Below are 16,413 nucleotides of genomic sequence, written 5' to 3' on the forward strand. Positions count from 1 at the left end.
TTCCTCACGGGGCTTGTGTTCCTAGCCCCTCACCAGCCTTGTTGCCTCCTCTGGACTGGCTCAAGCGTCTCAGCGTCCTTCCTAAACTGAGGGGCCAGAACTGGACACAGCACTCAAAGTGTGGCCTCACCAGTGCCGAGTACAGGGGAAGAATGACCTCCCAGCTCCTGCTGCCACATCATTCCTGATACAGGCCAGGATGCCTTTGGCCTTTTTGGCCACCAGGGCACACTGCTGGCTCACATTCAGTCAGTTGTTGACCAGAACCTCCAGGTCCCTTTCTGCCTGGGCACTGTTCAACCACATTTCCTTCAAACATATGCATTCAACCACTGTTCCACCCAGCATATAATGTTGCAGGGGGTTATTGTGGCGAAAGTGCAGGACTCGGCACTTGGACTTATTAAACTTCATCTTATTGGACTCTGCCCATCCATCTAACTATTCCAAGTTTCTCTGCAGAGCCCTCCTACCTTCCACATCCTCCCAGCTTAGTGTTGCCTGCAAATTTACTAATGAAAGGTTCAATACCTTCATCCATGTCATCAATAAAGATATTGAACAGAACAGGCCCCAGCACAGATTCCTGAGGGACACCACTGGTGACTGTCCCCAGCTGGATGCAGTACCGTTCTCTGGGCCCAGGTCTTAACCCAGCGAAGAGTGCTCCTGTCTAAGCATGGGCTGCCAGCTTTTCCAGGAGTATGCTGTGGGAGACAGTGTCAAAGGCATTGCTAATGTCCAAACAGACAACATTCAGGGCCTTTTCTGCATCCACCAGGTGGGTCACCTGGTGATATAGGGAGATCAGGTTGGTCAAACACAACCTGCCCCTCCTAAACCCCTGTTGGCTGGTCCTGAGACCCTGGCCATCCTCTAAGTGCTGCATGATGACACTCAATATAAACTGTTCCATTATCTTGCCAGGTACTGAGGTCAGGCTAACTGGCCTATAATTACCAGCATCCTCCTTCTGGCCCTTCTTGTGGATGGGTATCACATGGGCCATCTTCCAGTCATCTGGAACCTCACCAGTGAGCCAGGACTGTTGGTAAATGACAGAGAGCAGCTTTGCAAGCTCCTCTGCCAGCTCCCTCATCACCCTGGGATGGATCCCATCTGGTCCCATAGATGTATGAACATCCAAGCGGTTCAGCAGTTCTCTGACTGCCTCCTCTGGGATAACATGGGGGACCATTCTGCTCCCTGGCACCATCTACCAACCCAGGAGGACAGCTGTCCTGAGAACAAGCCTTCCTGAAGCTGCCAGCACTTCAGGGTGGATTCCTTTAACAGGGAAGACAGGGAGCACTCACTTTTTGATGAGTGGCTAAAAGTGCCTAGATCCTGATAAACACAGAGATACAATCTTGAATTCACTACATACGTGCTTTCTTGTTTTATAATTGAGAATGCCACAAGGCCAAAGACTGTAAATTTACACATTTCTAGCCAAACTTCCTCATATTTATAGCCCTTTAGATAATATAATCCATTGTAATAGATCATAAAGCTTTTATTTACATACTGCAGTGGTAATATTTATATCCTGTACTAGCTATAAATCTAATCACGATCATGTACACATTGATTGTGGCCCACTTCTCACACCTGGTTGAGAACATTCCCTCAACTCCTCTGCTACACCCCCCAGCCACTGAGTCCCTGATTAAGGGAAAGGTTACAGAGGATTCACACAACAGCCTCAAGCCACAGCAGAGATGTCTGTCTGTATTATATGGATGTAATCTGGAAGAAGCTAGGATACGAGCAATTCAGCCTTCTAGGACAAAAAGCTTATCTTGTGCTGCAAAGACCTAGTGGTATGCTGACGGAAGGTAGGGTTCATGTCACCTGTCTTAGAAGTTAAGCATGCATATCCGAGTTTGTTTTCTAGACTGAGTCTGTACACGATGGTGACAGAGAAGCATGCAAAATAGAGAAGATGAATCACACTTTCACCACTGAGTACAGACAGAAAAGAGGCAATTATTTTGCCAGACCTATCCTCTACAAAATCATGTCTGTGTAATAGAAATATTTCCCTTCTGACCAAAGCTGCCTTTCGTGCTCAGCTCAGAGGCCTTCTTGCTCCTTTAACTGACAGAAGCCCATAGCCAGCCTGACAGCATCAGCCCACTAACACAGCAGAGACCTCCACAGACCTACTGACCTCAGCATAACATTTTTTCCAAACTAAACATCAGAAGTGACAGAGTTTGCTTGTATTGCAAGATCTTCCATTTCTTACCAGAAATGTCTACCAAGCTGCATGAAATCACAGAGGAAAGTCCCCGCACAAGGCAAAGTTAATTCTACTACAAACTGGTTTTATTACCCATAAGAATTCTCTTGCATACTGCATGTATCTGTTTTTCTTTAATCAAAACTCAGGTAGAGTAATGGTTTTAACATGTCTGTGAAAACAAAACAAGAGTTTAAGTGGCAATTTATTGCAGCATTTCAGGAGGCTTTCAAAAACATTCTTAAATCAATCAATTTTCATTGGTACACAATCACACTGTCTGATTTCATACATTGTCCCTCAAATAATTTCTTCAAATTACAGCTGAGATTACTTCCAACAGAGGAAGGAAAGGCTTTGGCTGTCCTTCCTAATAAGCCAGCTGAATTTGTTATTCAGTTTCATTTTGAACACAGAGAAAGTCAAATACCTTCAATAAGCAGGTACTAATAACTACTGTGGTATTAGTAGTCTGCAAAGATCTGCATACACACAGGCAAGTCATTAACATTTTGAATATATCTCTTTCACCACTGAAGACAGAACCAGCACACAATAGATGCTATTTCAGTTTTTTGAAAGCTGAAATTGCAAGCAAGCTGAAGTGATGTTTTTATCGAAGTATGGAAGTGGGTGACAATTGATTACTAAATACTAAATTATTAATGACTGTCTAGTAACACATGTTTCAGTATCAACTTTGAACCTCTTTTCCCTTCCTCCACTGAACAAGTACCATGTTGCTTGCTCTCCAGATCTTTGTCATCTGGAGATGCAACTTGGAATCACAGTGCTTGTATTTATTTTTCTTCTTGATCTCTTACTCAATTTCTGATTGCTGACAATGCTTGATTATGCACTAGAGGTCTCTGATGTAACAAAACATTTTCCAACAGAAAAAAATCACCTTGGAAATCACAGGCAACTGAGCTGTTTCCAAGGATCCAGAAACAATACATAACTGCCATTGGCAGAACACATCACCTGAAATGAAGCAGCTGACCATCTTGCATAGCAGTGCTAATAGAGCTATTTCATCTCAACAACGGACTGAGAATAGCTTAGTTATTTGCATCACATCAATTTAAATTAAATTTAAAATGCTAACTGAGCACATCTTTTGGACACAACATCCACTTATCAGTCTGTGCCATTTTAAGGACAGCAAGCCCTGCTATTCCATCAGTTAATGGTCTTGCACTATTCAATGCTCATTGGTGCCACTAGCTGATTTTACTCTCCATTTCTCTTTTGCTCATGTGAAGCTGCTATGTGTAGCAAAGCAAGAAACAAGTCAAGCACTATTGTCACAGCATACATGGAGTAATACTGCTAGATAAAATATGACTTATTAGGACAATAACAGTGGTATGAAATCTGCTGCATTTCAAATAAAATAAATACTATTAAAAATAGAGTTTCTTCAATAATGAAGTTGACCCAGTTGAAGTAGCACTGAAACCAATGGCAACATCCTCTAGAGGCCAAGTCAGGGCAGCTCTTCAGCCAAGGAAAAGCCACATTTTTAGCTTTTCAGGTGATTTCCTGACGTGCAAATTCCCATCTTTCAGAATGTTCAGTCATGCGTGCTTGGATAGGTCGAGCCTGAGCAGGGTCTGACAAGCCAAGTCAAAGCACTCTTACCAATGAAAGTCTCTGTGCCTGTCCCTGTAAATCACACTTCAATTGGTGACCTGGCCCTTAATTGGTTAAAAGGGAACAAAGATGAGATTTATAAGGTCATGGCTTCAGCTTGTGGGCAGTGTTGTACAAAAGCACTGGTCCATGAGGCTAAGACCTGCAGAAACTTATATGGTTAATGGATACCCTGTTCTCCATCACCAAACCCTGTGTGCCACATGGAAAGCAAAGAGGAAAACATCTCTGCTCTCACTTTCTTAGCAGCCATGTCTGTTACCACAACAGATGCCAGCTGATGTGAGTCTAATGTTTAGTGCAAGAAAACCAGAAATATCTTACTCATGCTTTTCTGGCCAGAAAACACAAAGCCCCATGCCAGCCTAGCCTCAGTGTTTGCCACAGACAAATGCCCCTACAAAATGCTAACAAAATCTACTTGTTCTGCCTTTCCACAGTTGCATTTTCCTAGCAGTTAGGCAGAGAAGATCTCAGATACCATGACAGAAGACCAGCACTGGAAGTTTAACTCCTTGTCTTCCCTCCTCTTTCTTTCAAAAACCTACCCATGCCCTTTCCTTTCTAGTCTTGATGTTTCCCCTCATTTCTATTACTTCTGATCACTTTCTAACTAGGACTATAGACCAAAAAAGCCTGGGGGAAACAACCCCAACAAACCCAAACAAACCCCAATCCCTAGAGTTTTCTCTGTCTTTATTACTTTTACCTAAAAGACTTGAGGAGGGTATTGATGCCACCTGTGATACTTCTATTTCTACTCTATCAATCCTTCCATGTTATGATCCAGGCAAGGAGAATACAGCATGCACATATAACTTCAAACTAAAGAGCAATACAGATTTTTTTTTTCTTTTTAAAGCAAGTAACTCAAACTAATCTACTATGAAACAGTAAGATTATTTGCACTTTCAACTATTAAACAAGCAATTTCACTGAGTCTGGTGAGTTTGGGGTTTTAGTTTCTTTGTTCAGGAATTATGGGGCAGCTCGATATTTCATCCCTAGAAGTGACTGACACTGCTGAGGTCATCCCTCACCCACTAAAGATTTTGACAAACAGAGTACCCAGAAGACCTAAAAAGATTAATTCAAGAACTGGAAAAACCCAACTGGCAGGGAGGGGCACTAGGAAGTTAATCCACCTTATTTGACAAAGAAAAGCTTGCACAGAAGTATTTTTAGTGTTTGAATAACATAACTCTGCTATTCCCAGATAACTTACAAGGAAAATCTGGTGTTCAGAAAAAAAACCCACATGGAAGCACAGACAAGCCTGTCAAGATGAACTGCTCATGAGGACTGTTAACCATGAATATAATTGACCAAGATTTGCACTGGGTCCTATTGACTAAACTGCCCTGTTGAAATTTTTTTTTCCAGGGATGCTCATGATGTTTTACCTAGGTCACTGGAGTCCTCTCTGACCTTGACATCTTTGGGCACTGACAGGCAATTTCTTTATCTCAGCTGCAGGGATGCTAATCTTCATCAGGGGTTGATCACCAGCTGAATATCTGCTCATGCCCTTGGGCTGAGTGCAGGGAAATAACAGACAGAAGTTAAGAGGATCTGGACTGATGGAAACAAATGAAAGTCTAAATATAAAACTTGTTACTGTGATCCACACAAGCTGCGTTTTTTCCCCTGCCTGCTTCTAGGTTCTGCATTACAGAGATTGCTGTTTGTATGTTGGTTAGAAAAGCAGGACTTCAAGGGCTGGATATGGGCATGTTCTGCATATGGCCGTGACCTTACACATTCACTGCCCTGTGAAGAAATTGTAAGAACTACAAAACTATAAACAGGAGGGAGCTACAGTCCTGTCTGCTCCATTTACAATATAATCACTTTAAAAAAACTTACTGTAGTTTGAACTACAGCTGAGGGGATTTGGTTTTGTTTATATATTTTGTGTCTGCCATGTGGAAGGTCAGCAGGGAGAAATACCATTTCCAGCTGCTGTGTCCCCATACAGCCTCAACACAAAGAGCATGTGAACCTTTTCTTCAGCACCATCACATTATCCAGCTCCACCAATCAACATCTCACAGCAACACCACTTGGGCCAGCTTTTTGGACAAAAGCTTTACCTGGAATTTAAATAGTGTATTTTCCCATAAGCAGGTCCTATCCCATATTCTTTCAAGAAGCTTCAAGTGTCCCAATGGTGATTACAAGCCAATCACCTTGTAAAAGGTAAAATGAAGCTAATCAAGACCATTGGGGAGATCAGTCTTATCAGCAATTTGCCAAACCAGGCAAGCCACCTGAGATTTGTTTAAGGATCAGGTGGATATCACAGCACACAAGCTGATCACACACATACAAGTATGGTGCCTAGTAAGGGTAGCTGGTCATATAAGCTGCACCTGCCTACTGCAGTGAAATTTCAGTATCCTTTGTTGTCTAGAAAGCATGGGATAAGATCCCCACAGTAAATCCTTTGTGTGCAGTAATGTCAGAACCTGCAAAGACTGTACTTCCTCCATGTAACACAGTAGTATTGAATGCCTGCGTCTCTTGACCTTCAGACACAGGGAGCTCCCTGTATTCACTTCCATGTTGGCTACCTACCTACCTTTTGCCTGTCCAGACTTGTAGTGGATTTATTTTAACAGGCCAGATGTATTCCTCATGGTATTTTGATGAGTCAAAAGAAGAGAACTAATTTAGGATCATGTGAGATGCTGGCAGAGCCACCTTTTTACTGCCATGGCCACAAAACAATATAAATAAGACAAAAAATGCCTACACTTCTATAAGGACAGCCTGGAGCCCTCCTCACATCTCACAGCTCAGAATTTGTGCACTCTCATGTTGTCTCAGCTCAGTTTTGTAAATGTCATGCAGGGCTGTCAATATTTCTCCTCCAGAGTATTCATTACACACTGAAACCATCACACAGTTGGGATCCTGTTCAAGACATCAAATCTCAGAGCTTGCCTCAGCCTCATCACTTCTCAGTCTTCTTTCTCATAATATTTTAAAGAATATATTTAACTCCAATTTCCCTTTGGGGGTGGACGTGGGGAGGTGAGGACATGACACATGCATGTATATGATTTCAAATTGGTTATAGATATTGCATTTTTCAATGAGTTTTCATAATACCCTGCATTTTCAGTACAACCCACCTCACGATGATTATAAAGAACTCCTAGACACAATAATAAGTCTGAGAAGTGCTTTTGCATTTGTAATGAATCCTAAGGGAAGAAACATGATTCATTCTGTAAAACACTGAGCACATGGGCAATAGCCACATCCTCAACCCCAAAGGATAAAGTGTAGTTACAAGCATCCAGCTCATAAGTAATGTTCTTTACAGAACTATGTTTGGAGTTAGTTTTCCTCACTCCAAGGAGCAAAATGGTGTTCTTAAAAATCAAAATTTAAAAAAATGTTCCTTTAGAGGTCCTGGTCACCTTTTGATGGATAGACACTCATCTATACTGGAACAAAATGGCAGAGTGCTGTCTTTTAGTTCTTTGTTTTATGAGTAGCTCCTGCTGGACACAGGAACAGTTTTTCCCAGCGCAGCATGTCTGCCTGCACAGAGGGGAGGATCTGGAGACAGCTTGTGCAATTTGCTGTGCATTCAGACTTATTTTAAGACAGCCAAGTAAACAAGCAAATGCCAGTTCTCTTTAAGCCATGTACATTACCGGTCTCTGCTATGAACAACTTCCCACTAATGTGAATAAAGATCTGCCTTCCCTCGTTCCCAGCCAAGATGACAGGACTTGCTCCTTCACTTGCTATATAAAGATTTAAACTAGAAGTATTAACTGAGCCTATACAAACATTGACCAAAGGAACAACTAAAATTCGAGGCCCCTGGTGACCTTTGATGACAGAAGGGATGGTGTTGATGACATTGAATATGACTGGTTTATATTTCCTTTTCTAGAGGTCATTCATTTCCTTCTTCTCCCAAATGAGGGAGATACTCCTTTTTTCTAAAGGAACAGCTGGTTACCCTCCACTGTTGTCTTTTGTTCCCAAGAACTTACTTTATTCTGTCTATATTTTCCTGGTTTTTATGGGATATCTTTTCCCTTATTTCATTGGTTATTTCAAGTCTCCTCTCAGGAAAGAACACATTAAAACCATTTATTCTTCCAATTAATTTTTCTTTCTAATTTCCTTCTTTTTTTTTTTTTTTTTTTTTTTTTTTTTTTTTTTTTCCCCTAAAGACCTACCACATATATAAAACAGGCAGGTTAGCAGCAGGTAGGAAATGTTTGCATTTAGTTTTTATTTGCTATCAGACTGCATCTGCTCCCCTTTCAGAGTTAAGCAAGGTGCCCAGGAATAATGAGAAAACCAACAACAACAACAACAAAGTCTCTTGTTTGCTCTGCCCATGTGAGGGTGTTATATTCCTCAGCCTCACCTAGGCCAGCCATGACCACTGCACTTCAGTTCTCTGCAGGCTTTGCTGACTACACAGCACTCTGTAAGGGCTCACATCTCACCACCTTGACACAGCAAGCAAACAAATAAACCCAGCTGTTTCCATCCTGGATCTTCTCATACTCTAAAAATACCACTGTAAGGTTTTGAAGTTTAAAGCATGCTAACTGTTCTCTGCTGGCCTTGATCACACATGTTATACCTACAATACAATTAAACTAACTATCATTTTATGGAGGTTCTCCCAAACACAAAGCTAAAATGCCCTTTTTATTTCAAAATCACTATAAAGAATGTAACATTTTCTGAAATTCATTGTGTTCAAAACTAAAGATTCATTCTAGATGTATGTTAAGGTTTATGATTCATCCCATTATAGCTAGTACAGAGCCTCTCAAAGGAAGAAGACAATGTTCAGAACTAAAACCTCCTTCCTTTATCCCTCCTGCTTTTGTAAGAGCCAGCGCTTACACCTAGCTAAAGGGCAAGAGCATCATTGCTCCTGCAGTTAAGTGCTCCCTGGGCCCATTTATCTCCAGCTAATAATCCAATTTGCCTGGATGTACTTGACTCCAGTAGGAGTGCAACTCACAGTGCAACTGCAGAAGGCAGTTCTTAAGGGTTTCATCATATTACATGGAGACAGGCATTTTAAATAGAGAACATATTCTGCCAGAGTGAGGTACACTCATACAGCCTGCTTCAGTGACATGGCAGTACTATGGCTTGCTATATTTCACAACTCCCACTTAAAAAGTGAGCAGCACAAAAACTGTTTAATAATTCATGGATTCATTTTACAGAATGCAGAGACTGTAAACAGTAATTTTGCTTTTGATTCTCATCCTACACTGAGGATAAAGAAAGAAAGTGAAAAAGACAGAGGTAATATAGAAAAAAAAAGAAAAATAGCCAATTACTGTAAAAGAATCACTCTCTTTTTTCTACTTACTTTGATTCAATGGGTTACAGATGTCTCACATCCAAAAAACACAGAAAAATACCACAACAATCACTTTCACATAATACTTCTCTTCATATCCTTTCTTGAAAGGTTATGGAAAAGCTTGACTTATTAATGCATAACCTTCCCCACCACCAAAAAAAAGAAAAATCATCTCTGTTCTAGCCATTGTATTTGGCACCTCATAATCCAGCTCACATTATGGCGATGCTTCTGGGGGAAGGATTTCCATAATTAAACATGTCACAGCACAAAAAGAAGATTTGTGCTTTTAAGCAAGACCTCAAGAGCAATGGAAATTTCTTACAAAACACAGTATGATTTTAGTGGAACTCTTTTTGGGACCCAAGCTGAAATGTTTCTTAATTGCTGTAAGATGCCCTAAAGAGAAGATCTCGGGAAAAAAAAAAAAAAAAAAGGTAGAGAATTAAACTGAATGCACAGGAGCCTGAATATATATATATATAAAAAATAATAATAAAAAATATCTATATGTATGTATATACCAGGACTCAGAAGCTGCAGGTTTTCCCCAAAACTCACTGCATTGACTTCACGGTTGCAGCCGGCACAGGTGAGCAGCGAGGCGGTGCAAGGGAGCCGGCTCGGCCCTCAGGCCTGGCAGCGCCCGCAGCCGGCAGGGCTCGCCCCAGCTGTGCCGCGCTGCCCCGGCTCACAACAGCTTCATCGGCATCCCGCAACAAGCCACACTTGGGAACAAACAGCCAGGGAGGATTAGTGGCTGCTTTACCACAGTCCCAGCAGCACCTGCCCCTGCTGAGCCCTTTTAGGGACATTCCCTAGAGCAAAATCCCCTGCAAAGTTGACTTCAGCTTACACACATGAGGCTGGGTGTTCACCTCACCTTTTCTCTCCTCAGGCAAGGCTTGAAGCTTTCACTGCAGTTCCTTCATGCACTCTTAGCTACCAAATTCACCTGGCTGCAGTTCAAGCTCTTGCTTTTCAGTAGTAAAACCTTCAGCTGCTACTTGCGTGGGGACTCAGCTGTAGCTCATCTTCACAGAATCATACAATCATTTAGGTTGGAAAAGACCCTAATATTGAGAACTTTAATTGATTCTGACCATTATCCATATTCTAAAATACACTTCTGAGGTAGGGGAATGTAAGAGATACTGCTTTAACACCACTGTCAGAGCTGTTGTGCCAGATCAGGGGAAAAGGTCTTTTTAAGAATGCCAGGAGATGATGAGCATTCCTGGCACATGCACAGCGTCCCTTGGTCTCCCACTTGCACCTTCCAAACATGAATTCTTGATTTTTCCTCCTTGAATCAAAAGGTTTTGCTATTCTCTTGGAAAAGTAATGTTGCCATGGTATCCTAGCACTTTAAAGCCAGACCTGAATTTGTGACTTTTCCTGAAGATGAGAAAGGGGATTTGCCCCCTTTTACCAAGAACCACACCAACAAAGACGATGTCCAGTGCTCAGCAGCACTGGGAGTGCTGGGGCATATGCTTGGGTGCAAGCACTCCTCCAGCACATTTGAGAACCTGGTCAAAACAATGTTTGGGCTGAGTTCTGGAAGGAGCTGGAAGCAGCGCTTACCTGTACATTTACATTATGTGTGGGAGCTAATGCAAAGAAGCTTAGAATGAAGCGTTGACTCATAATGACACTAATGCAAAACCCGCTCCTAAAAACAAACACTGTTCATTTTTGCTGGCCTTTCTGTGTCTTGACAGGAAACAAGAGAAACAGAGCATTTAGTTGATTCTTTTACAAACAAAAAAGATTTCATCCACCTCACATCTTTGCTGACAAGATGACAATGCATGCCCTTTCTTAAAATTCAGTTTGAAAGTACCCAGTAGTGATGCCTGAAGATTTTTGCTTTTAGTATATTTTTCATATACTTGCAGCTTTGTAGACCGTTAATACATAGTTATATATCTTCTAGTACTTTTCCTGCCTTTTCTCTCACATGTTAGAACAATAAGATAACCCTTTGTAACACATTCCTGAAATTCTGTTTAGTCTTATTTTTCAAGACAAGGAATTCTAACAAGGACACTGTTTTGCACTAGAATTTAGAAGACATAACAAGAAAAAGGGCAAAGAAGTCCCTGGAACAAACTCAAGGTGTAGACCCCAAGGGTGGGTTGCTGGGGCAACTGTTCTTTTATTGGATGTATTTGATAGATATACTTATTAATTAACCTTAGAAAATTTGTAGTAAATCAATCATACACGTATGCAGAGCCGTATTTGTGCATCTGAAAGCTTTCATTCAAGATCTGCTTTTTATATTAGCACTCTTAATATCACTTGGAAAGTTTTTGCCTTTGATTCTAGGCAACAGCAGTCACCAACTCATCTCAGACACATGCTGCTTCCAGCCCCCAAAAGCCACATGCCTGGGGCTCCCTGCTTCTTCCCTCTGGCACTGTGTCTCCCCTCACCAGCAAGCTGGGCCCTGCAGACCTCAGGAAAGTAAAACTCACTTCTGACTTTCTGGACATCACTTCTTCTGAACCTAGACATAAACATTGAAGCTGCCACATGGTCTGCAGAGCACTGACTCACTGGAGCATAAGATTTATTGCTGCCCAATAACAGAGTAACATTTCTACCAAAGTGAGCCCTTTAACAGAAATTTCATTAAGGAGAAAGGTCACCTCTCTAATTTCCCCTATAAATCCAATAGTACCACAGACAATCTATTTCTACATCTGAGGAATGGCATTATAACTTCACTTGAATGTCACAGCAACACACACTGTGTGGTAGTACAAACAATGCAGGTGAAAACAGAAGAATTTCCTTTCATCCAAGGCAGTGATTTTCCCTTCTATGATAACAGTTAATATTTTTTTTGTCCCCCTCCGCCATTTTATCACATGGTTTTGTACTGCTCAGCCTTAGTTGTAGAATTGTGGTGGTTTTATTTTGGAGATTCGTGTGGGCTGAACAACCTCAGCAAAGTTAAAATAGATATATCGATTTGTTAGGGTGGAGAGTAGTGGTTGCCTCTGAATGTTTTCCTACTAGTGGCTTGTGCTGTCTTCTTGCCTGCTCTTTCTGCAGGATGGCAAGCCCTGTAGAAGAGGAAAATAGTTTGTTTCCCGTCAAGAGCATACTGTACACAAAACTCATGCTGACAAAATTGTCTGTTACTCTGTCTGTTTGATGACAACCTTAAATTTAAGGTGTTGCGGATCATTTCCTTTGGTAGCTCATGTGTGCATTGAAACTATCAGCTTTTATGTTTGTCTTAGAGTTTATAGAAGATAAAATAGCTGTGGGAAGATCTGTGTATACAGGCTTATCTGCAACCTTGGTAACCCCTCGCTCCCTTGCTCAGGACCTACTATGGCAATCACAGAACAGGCTTAGAGTAGCTGACTGAATTTTTTTCCTCTAAAGGTTCTCACTTCCCTTCTCAACATATTTAAAGCTTATTTCTAATTAGGAGACATTACCATATCAGTGATGCTATTAATATCTGAGCTGTTCAAACCATCACTATTTTTAGAATTTCCCATTAGAGGAATGGAGGTAGCCAATCCCAACAATGCAGCCAGAGCCAAATCAAATCAATTACAGACATAGAAATGAAACTTTTATGTCCTGAGCCCTTATCCTTCCTCCTTGAGGGCTCTGTTTTGGCCTAAGAAGTCAGTAAAACAAGACATCTTGGTCTGAATGCGTTGTGGCCTGTGAACAGCCCACACAGACAGCTCCCAGGTGAAAGGGACAGGGCTGCTGCTGCCCACTGCTGCAAGGAGCACCTTCCTTCTCCTCTCATCCCTGCCGAGTGTGGTAGATGCTGTTTAGCACAGGCATCTTAGAAAGTGATGCTGCGGGCTGATTTTCTGGAGAGCAAAGCGTCTTCATGCCATTCACCCTCATTAGTTTTTATTTTAAACACATCTTGTTATGTTAGCCTGACAGTCCTCAAACTCCAGCTTAATTGAACTGGCTGAACTTAATACTGACTTGCTGTTCACTGTATTTTCTTTCTGCTCTTCTTATACATGGAGATAAACTTGGATCCCATCCTCATGTATGCAGTTCTTCCTCCCTCACACAGCTGTTGAGCATCCTTTCAGAAGGCTGTTAGATGCCAACTTAATGTTGAAAAGAAGTTATTTAGCAATTGCCCATAATGAGGTCACAGTCCCAAAACCTCTATGAAGGCAGATAAATGTCATTTATTTGTCTACAAACATGGCAAAATGAAGCTCAAAGGTGACAATATTTAAGGTGTTTCTGGTCCAGCCTGCTCTGATGGGGCTTTCTCTAGTACAGCTGTTGAAGGGGGATGATATGTTCAAAGCACTCTATCACGAAAATATTCTATTCTATTCTGTTCTGTTCTGTCCTGTCCTGTCCTGTCCTGTCCTATCCTATCCTATCCTATCCTATCCTATCCTATCCTATCCTATCCTATCCTATCCTATCCTATCCTATCCTATCCTATCCTATCCTATCCTATCCTATCCTATCCTTAATCTGGGATAGTTCATCAAGTTACAATCAGGCTTCAAACAGGATTATAGACAGCATGTGGGGAATCTTGTCTTAGCTCATCCTTTGTGTCAAACTGAGTCCAAAGCCTTCACTGAGATGCTGTTCATCTGCAGGGGAAACCCTCCCCGAAGCATTAGTGAGCTAGGAGAGGAAACACATAAACCCCTCCTCCCAAACACACACTCTACCCCTCAGCGTGCAAAGCTCCTGTATATCTTTATTCTAATGTATATATAGGCTCTTAACTAGTAACAATGCAAAAGGTTGTCACATAAATTAATAAACTGTCTGCGAGGCCTGCATAGGTGCTTTTGATGCAGTAGAAGCAAATTTACAATGGCTTATTGCTAATATAAGAGAAATGATGATGTTTTCTGCTAACTTGGTAGCAAATAACATGGTACGGTATTAATTTACTTAGCTTAGGATGTTTGTAAAATTAGTAGTAAGGATATTTTAATAGAAGAATATTAGAAGGCCAGAGCATATTAGCATTTAATTAAAAGTAACACTAACATTTCTATATCTATCCTATGAGAATATGAAAGGATAAAGCTAGCTCCCAGCATAAAGTATACTTTGCAGCATCAACTGCCAGATATTTACAGATAGATTAGTTTGATGGATTAAGGTAATGAAAGAATATACTATGATCTTGGCAATGGGTCGCCAAAAATAAGATCCTGAGGAATCAGTATTTTTGGCCATCGTTCCCACACCAAATTTTCTTTCCTGGAGCACTTAGCTGTTTTTCCCCAATACAGTTGGTTAAATTTATTTCTTACTTTTTTTTTTTTTTTTTTTTTTTTTTTTTTTTTTTTTTAATATGCAAGCACACAATGTTTTCAGTAACTTCAGTGAGGCAGCTAGCCTCAGAAATAGAGAAAGCAATATACTCTGGGAATGTAATTGTCACATAGCTCTTAAAAATGATGTTTTCAGAGAAGACATATGAATGGAAAATGGAATTAAAATTCTGCAGCCAGAGAGGGGAGGCCAAGGTCACCAAATTCAGGACAGATCCTGCAGGCTGTGTCCCCTGTGAAGGTGGTGAGGGGCAGAGGGTCAGGTTGGGACCTCTCAGACCTCTTACCTACCTTCAAGGCAGTTCTTCCAGCTCCTCCCATCCAGCCATTTCGCCTGCTGTGACTATGACTTTGTAGTTTTTATTAGAGGAAGGTGGCTGCTGTTCACATTCACCAAGGTGAAATTTCTGGTGCAGGCATTTGTCTTGCCATCAGCCCAGATTTCTTTTATCAGCTTTTTTGTTTTAGTAAGAAAACCTGCTAGTCTCTTCATGCTACAGCTAATGTCATATCTAGGGGGAAGTTATGTACTTCCAGAGCTACTGCCCTACCACAGCTGCAATGTGAGCTCCCCTACCTGAGATGCACCACCTGGAGTTGTCATCTGCTCCTCTGCTGAGCTAATTCACCTAAGTAACAAAAGAATAGCCCTGAACAGGCAGTAAACACAAACCAGTGTGACAGTAAGACAGTGGAGGAGCCAAGATGCCCTAGCTGCTGTAAGAGGAGGTACAAGTGGGGACAGGAACTTTTCAGTGGCAACTACTGCAGATCCACTCAGCCCCATATGTATATATATATGACCTTCACATCACTTTCTCTGCAGTGCTTGGCTGAAGTGGGGAGATATTATCCTTTTCTCCTGACAGAGAAGATAGAACTTCCCATGAGCTGAAGAAACCATCCTTTCAGCTTACTCAGTGGTAGAAATTTTTGAAACCACATGAACCTGTGTGTGGCTGGCCCTAGGGCTACTTAGTAAACACCTAGCTGTCAGCATGTGTCACTGGGTTCAAAGCCAGACAGAAATCACCCCATCTATGTATGTAGGCACTCAGAGAGCTGTCAGAACACATTAATCCTTGTTTGTTGCCTGCCTAGATATTATGGTTTCAGGCCTTCTTGGAGGGCCGTGGATGAATTAAAAAGGAAAAACCAAGGAACTCACAGAGTACAATTATCATGTTTTCCTTCCCTCTTGCTTGTGGGAATGGGCTTTGTGAGTGAAAGCCCAGAGACAGTCAGTAGCAAGGAAACTCTGCAGAGAAAATGGTGTGCACCCCTCAAGTGTGTGTGGGGCACAGCCCCAAGGCAGCTGTGCGGACTGGCAGGTGAATTACTCAGAGAATGGTCTGGTAGCCTTTGGTGGCCAAGTGACTGTGTCAGCCACTTCTTCTATTGGCACTCCAGCAAACTGTCTCTAAATGAACCACTAGCCACATTTACAGCCCTTCATAGATGAGCATAACAGATTATTTGAATTTGAACTGTGGGTGTTTTTCAGGTCAGAAGCATCCTGGTACTTTTGTTCTATTTCTTGCTTTGCATTTAAAACACAGCTTGTTCTGTGCTTTGCTTGGTATAGTACCAACTATCACAAGATGAAGCCCGTTCTCACCTGTCTGACAGACTGTTCACTCACAGTGGAGAATTCCCAAAGTTTGGAGACTCACCTGCTGCTGGGTGTACTGAGTCTGGCTGGGTGCTGTGCTTTGGACTGGGGACTAAAGAAGTTGATAACTCACCAGTAGTGGCTACTGCTAAACTGCCTGCACAGTGCCAAGGTCTTTTCCCTTTCTCCTTCTGTCCCCACAGCTCAGAGTGGGCAA

At 41.7% G+C, this 16,413-nt stretch overlaps 1 protein-coding gene across 3 annotated transcripts in view; it reads right to left on the bottom strand.

Annotated features, from left to right (window-relative positions):
* The window catches only part of TMPRSS7 (transmembrane serine protease 7), a 45,701-nt gene extending 35,532 nt beyond the window's left edge, over positions 1-10,169 (bottom strand). For 2 of the 3 annotated variants that reach the window (XM_066174855.1, XM_066174849.1), the window contains exon 1: positions 9,791-9,987. The gene's annotated coding sequence lies outside the window, so the exon portion shown is untranslated. Of the gene's footprint in view, positions 1-9,790; positions 9,988-10,149 lie in introns of those variants that run through there. The other variant, XM_066174862.1, reaches the window with a different exon arrangement.
* Positions 10,170-16,413: the final 6,244 nt, after the last annotated feature.

Source organism: Chamaea fasciata, unplaced genomic scaffold (assembly GCF_029207755.1).
Source record: "Chamaea fasciata isolate MVZ Bird 193981 ecotype frontalis unplaced genomic scaffold, bChaFas1.0.hap1 SCAF_2, whole genome shotgun sequence".
In the NCBI taxonomy this organism is placed as follows: Eukaryota; Metazoa; Chordata; class Aves; order Passeriformes; family Sylviidae; genus Chamaea; species Chamaea fasciata.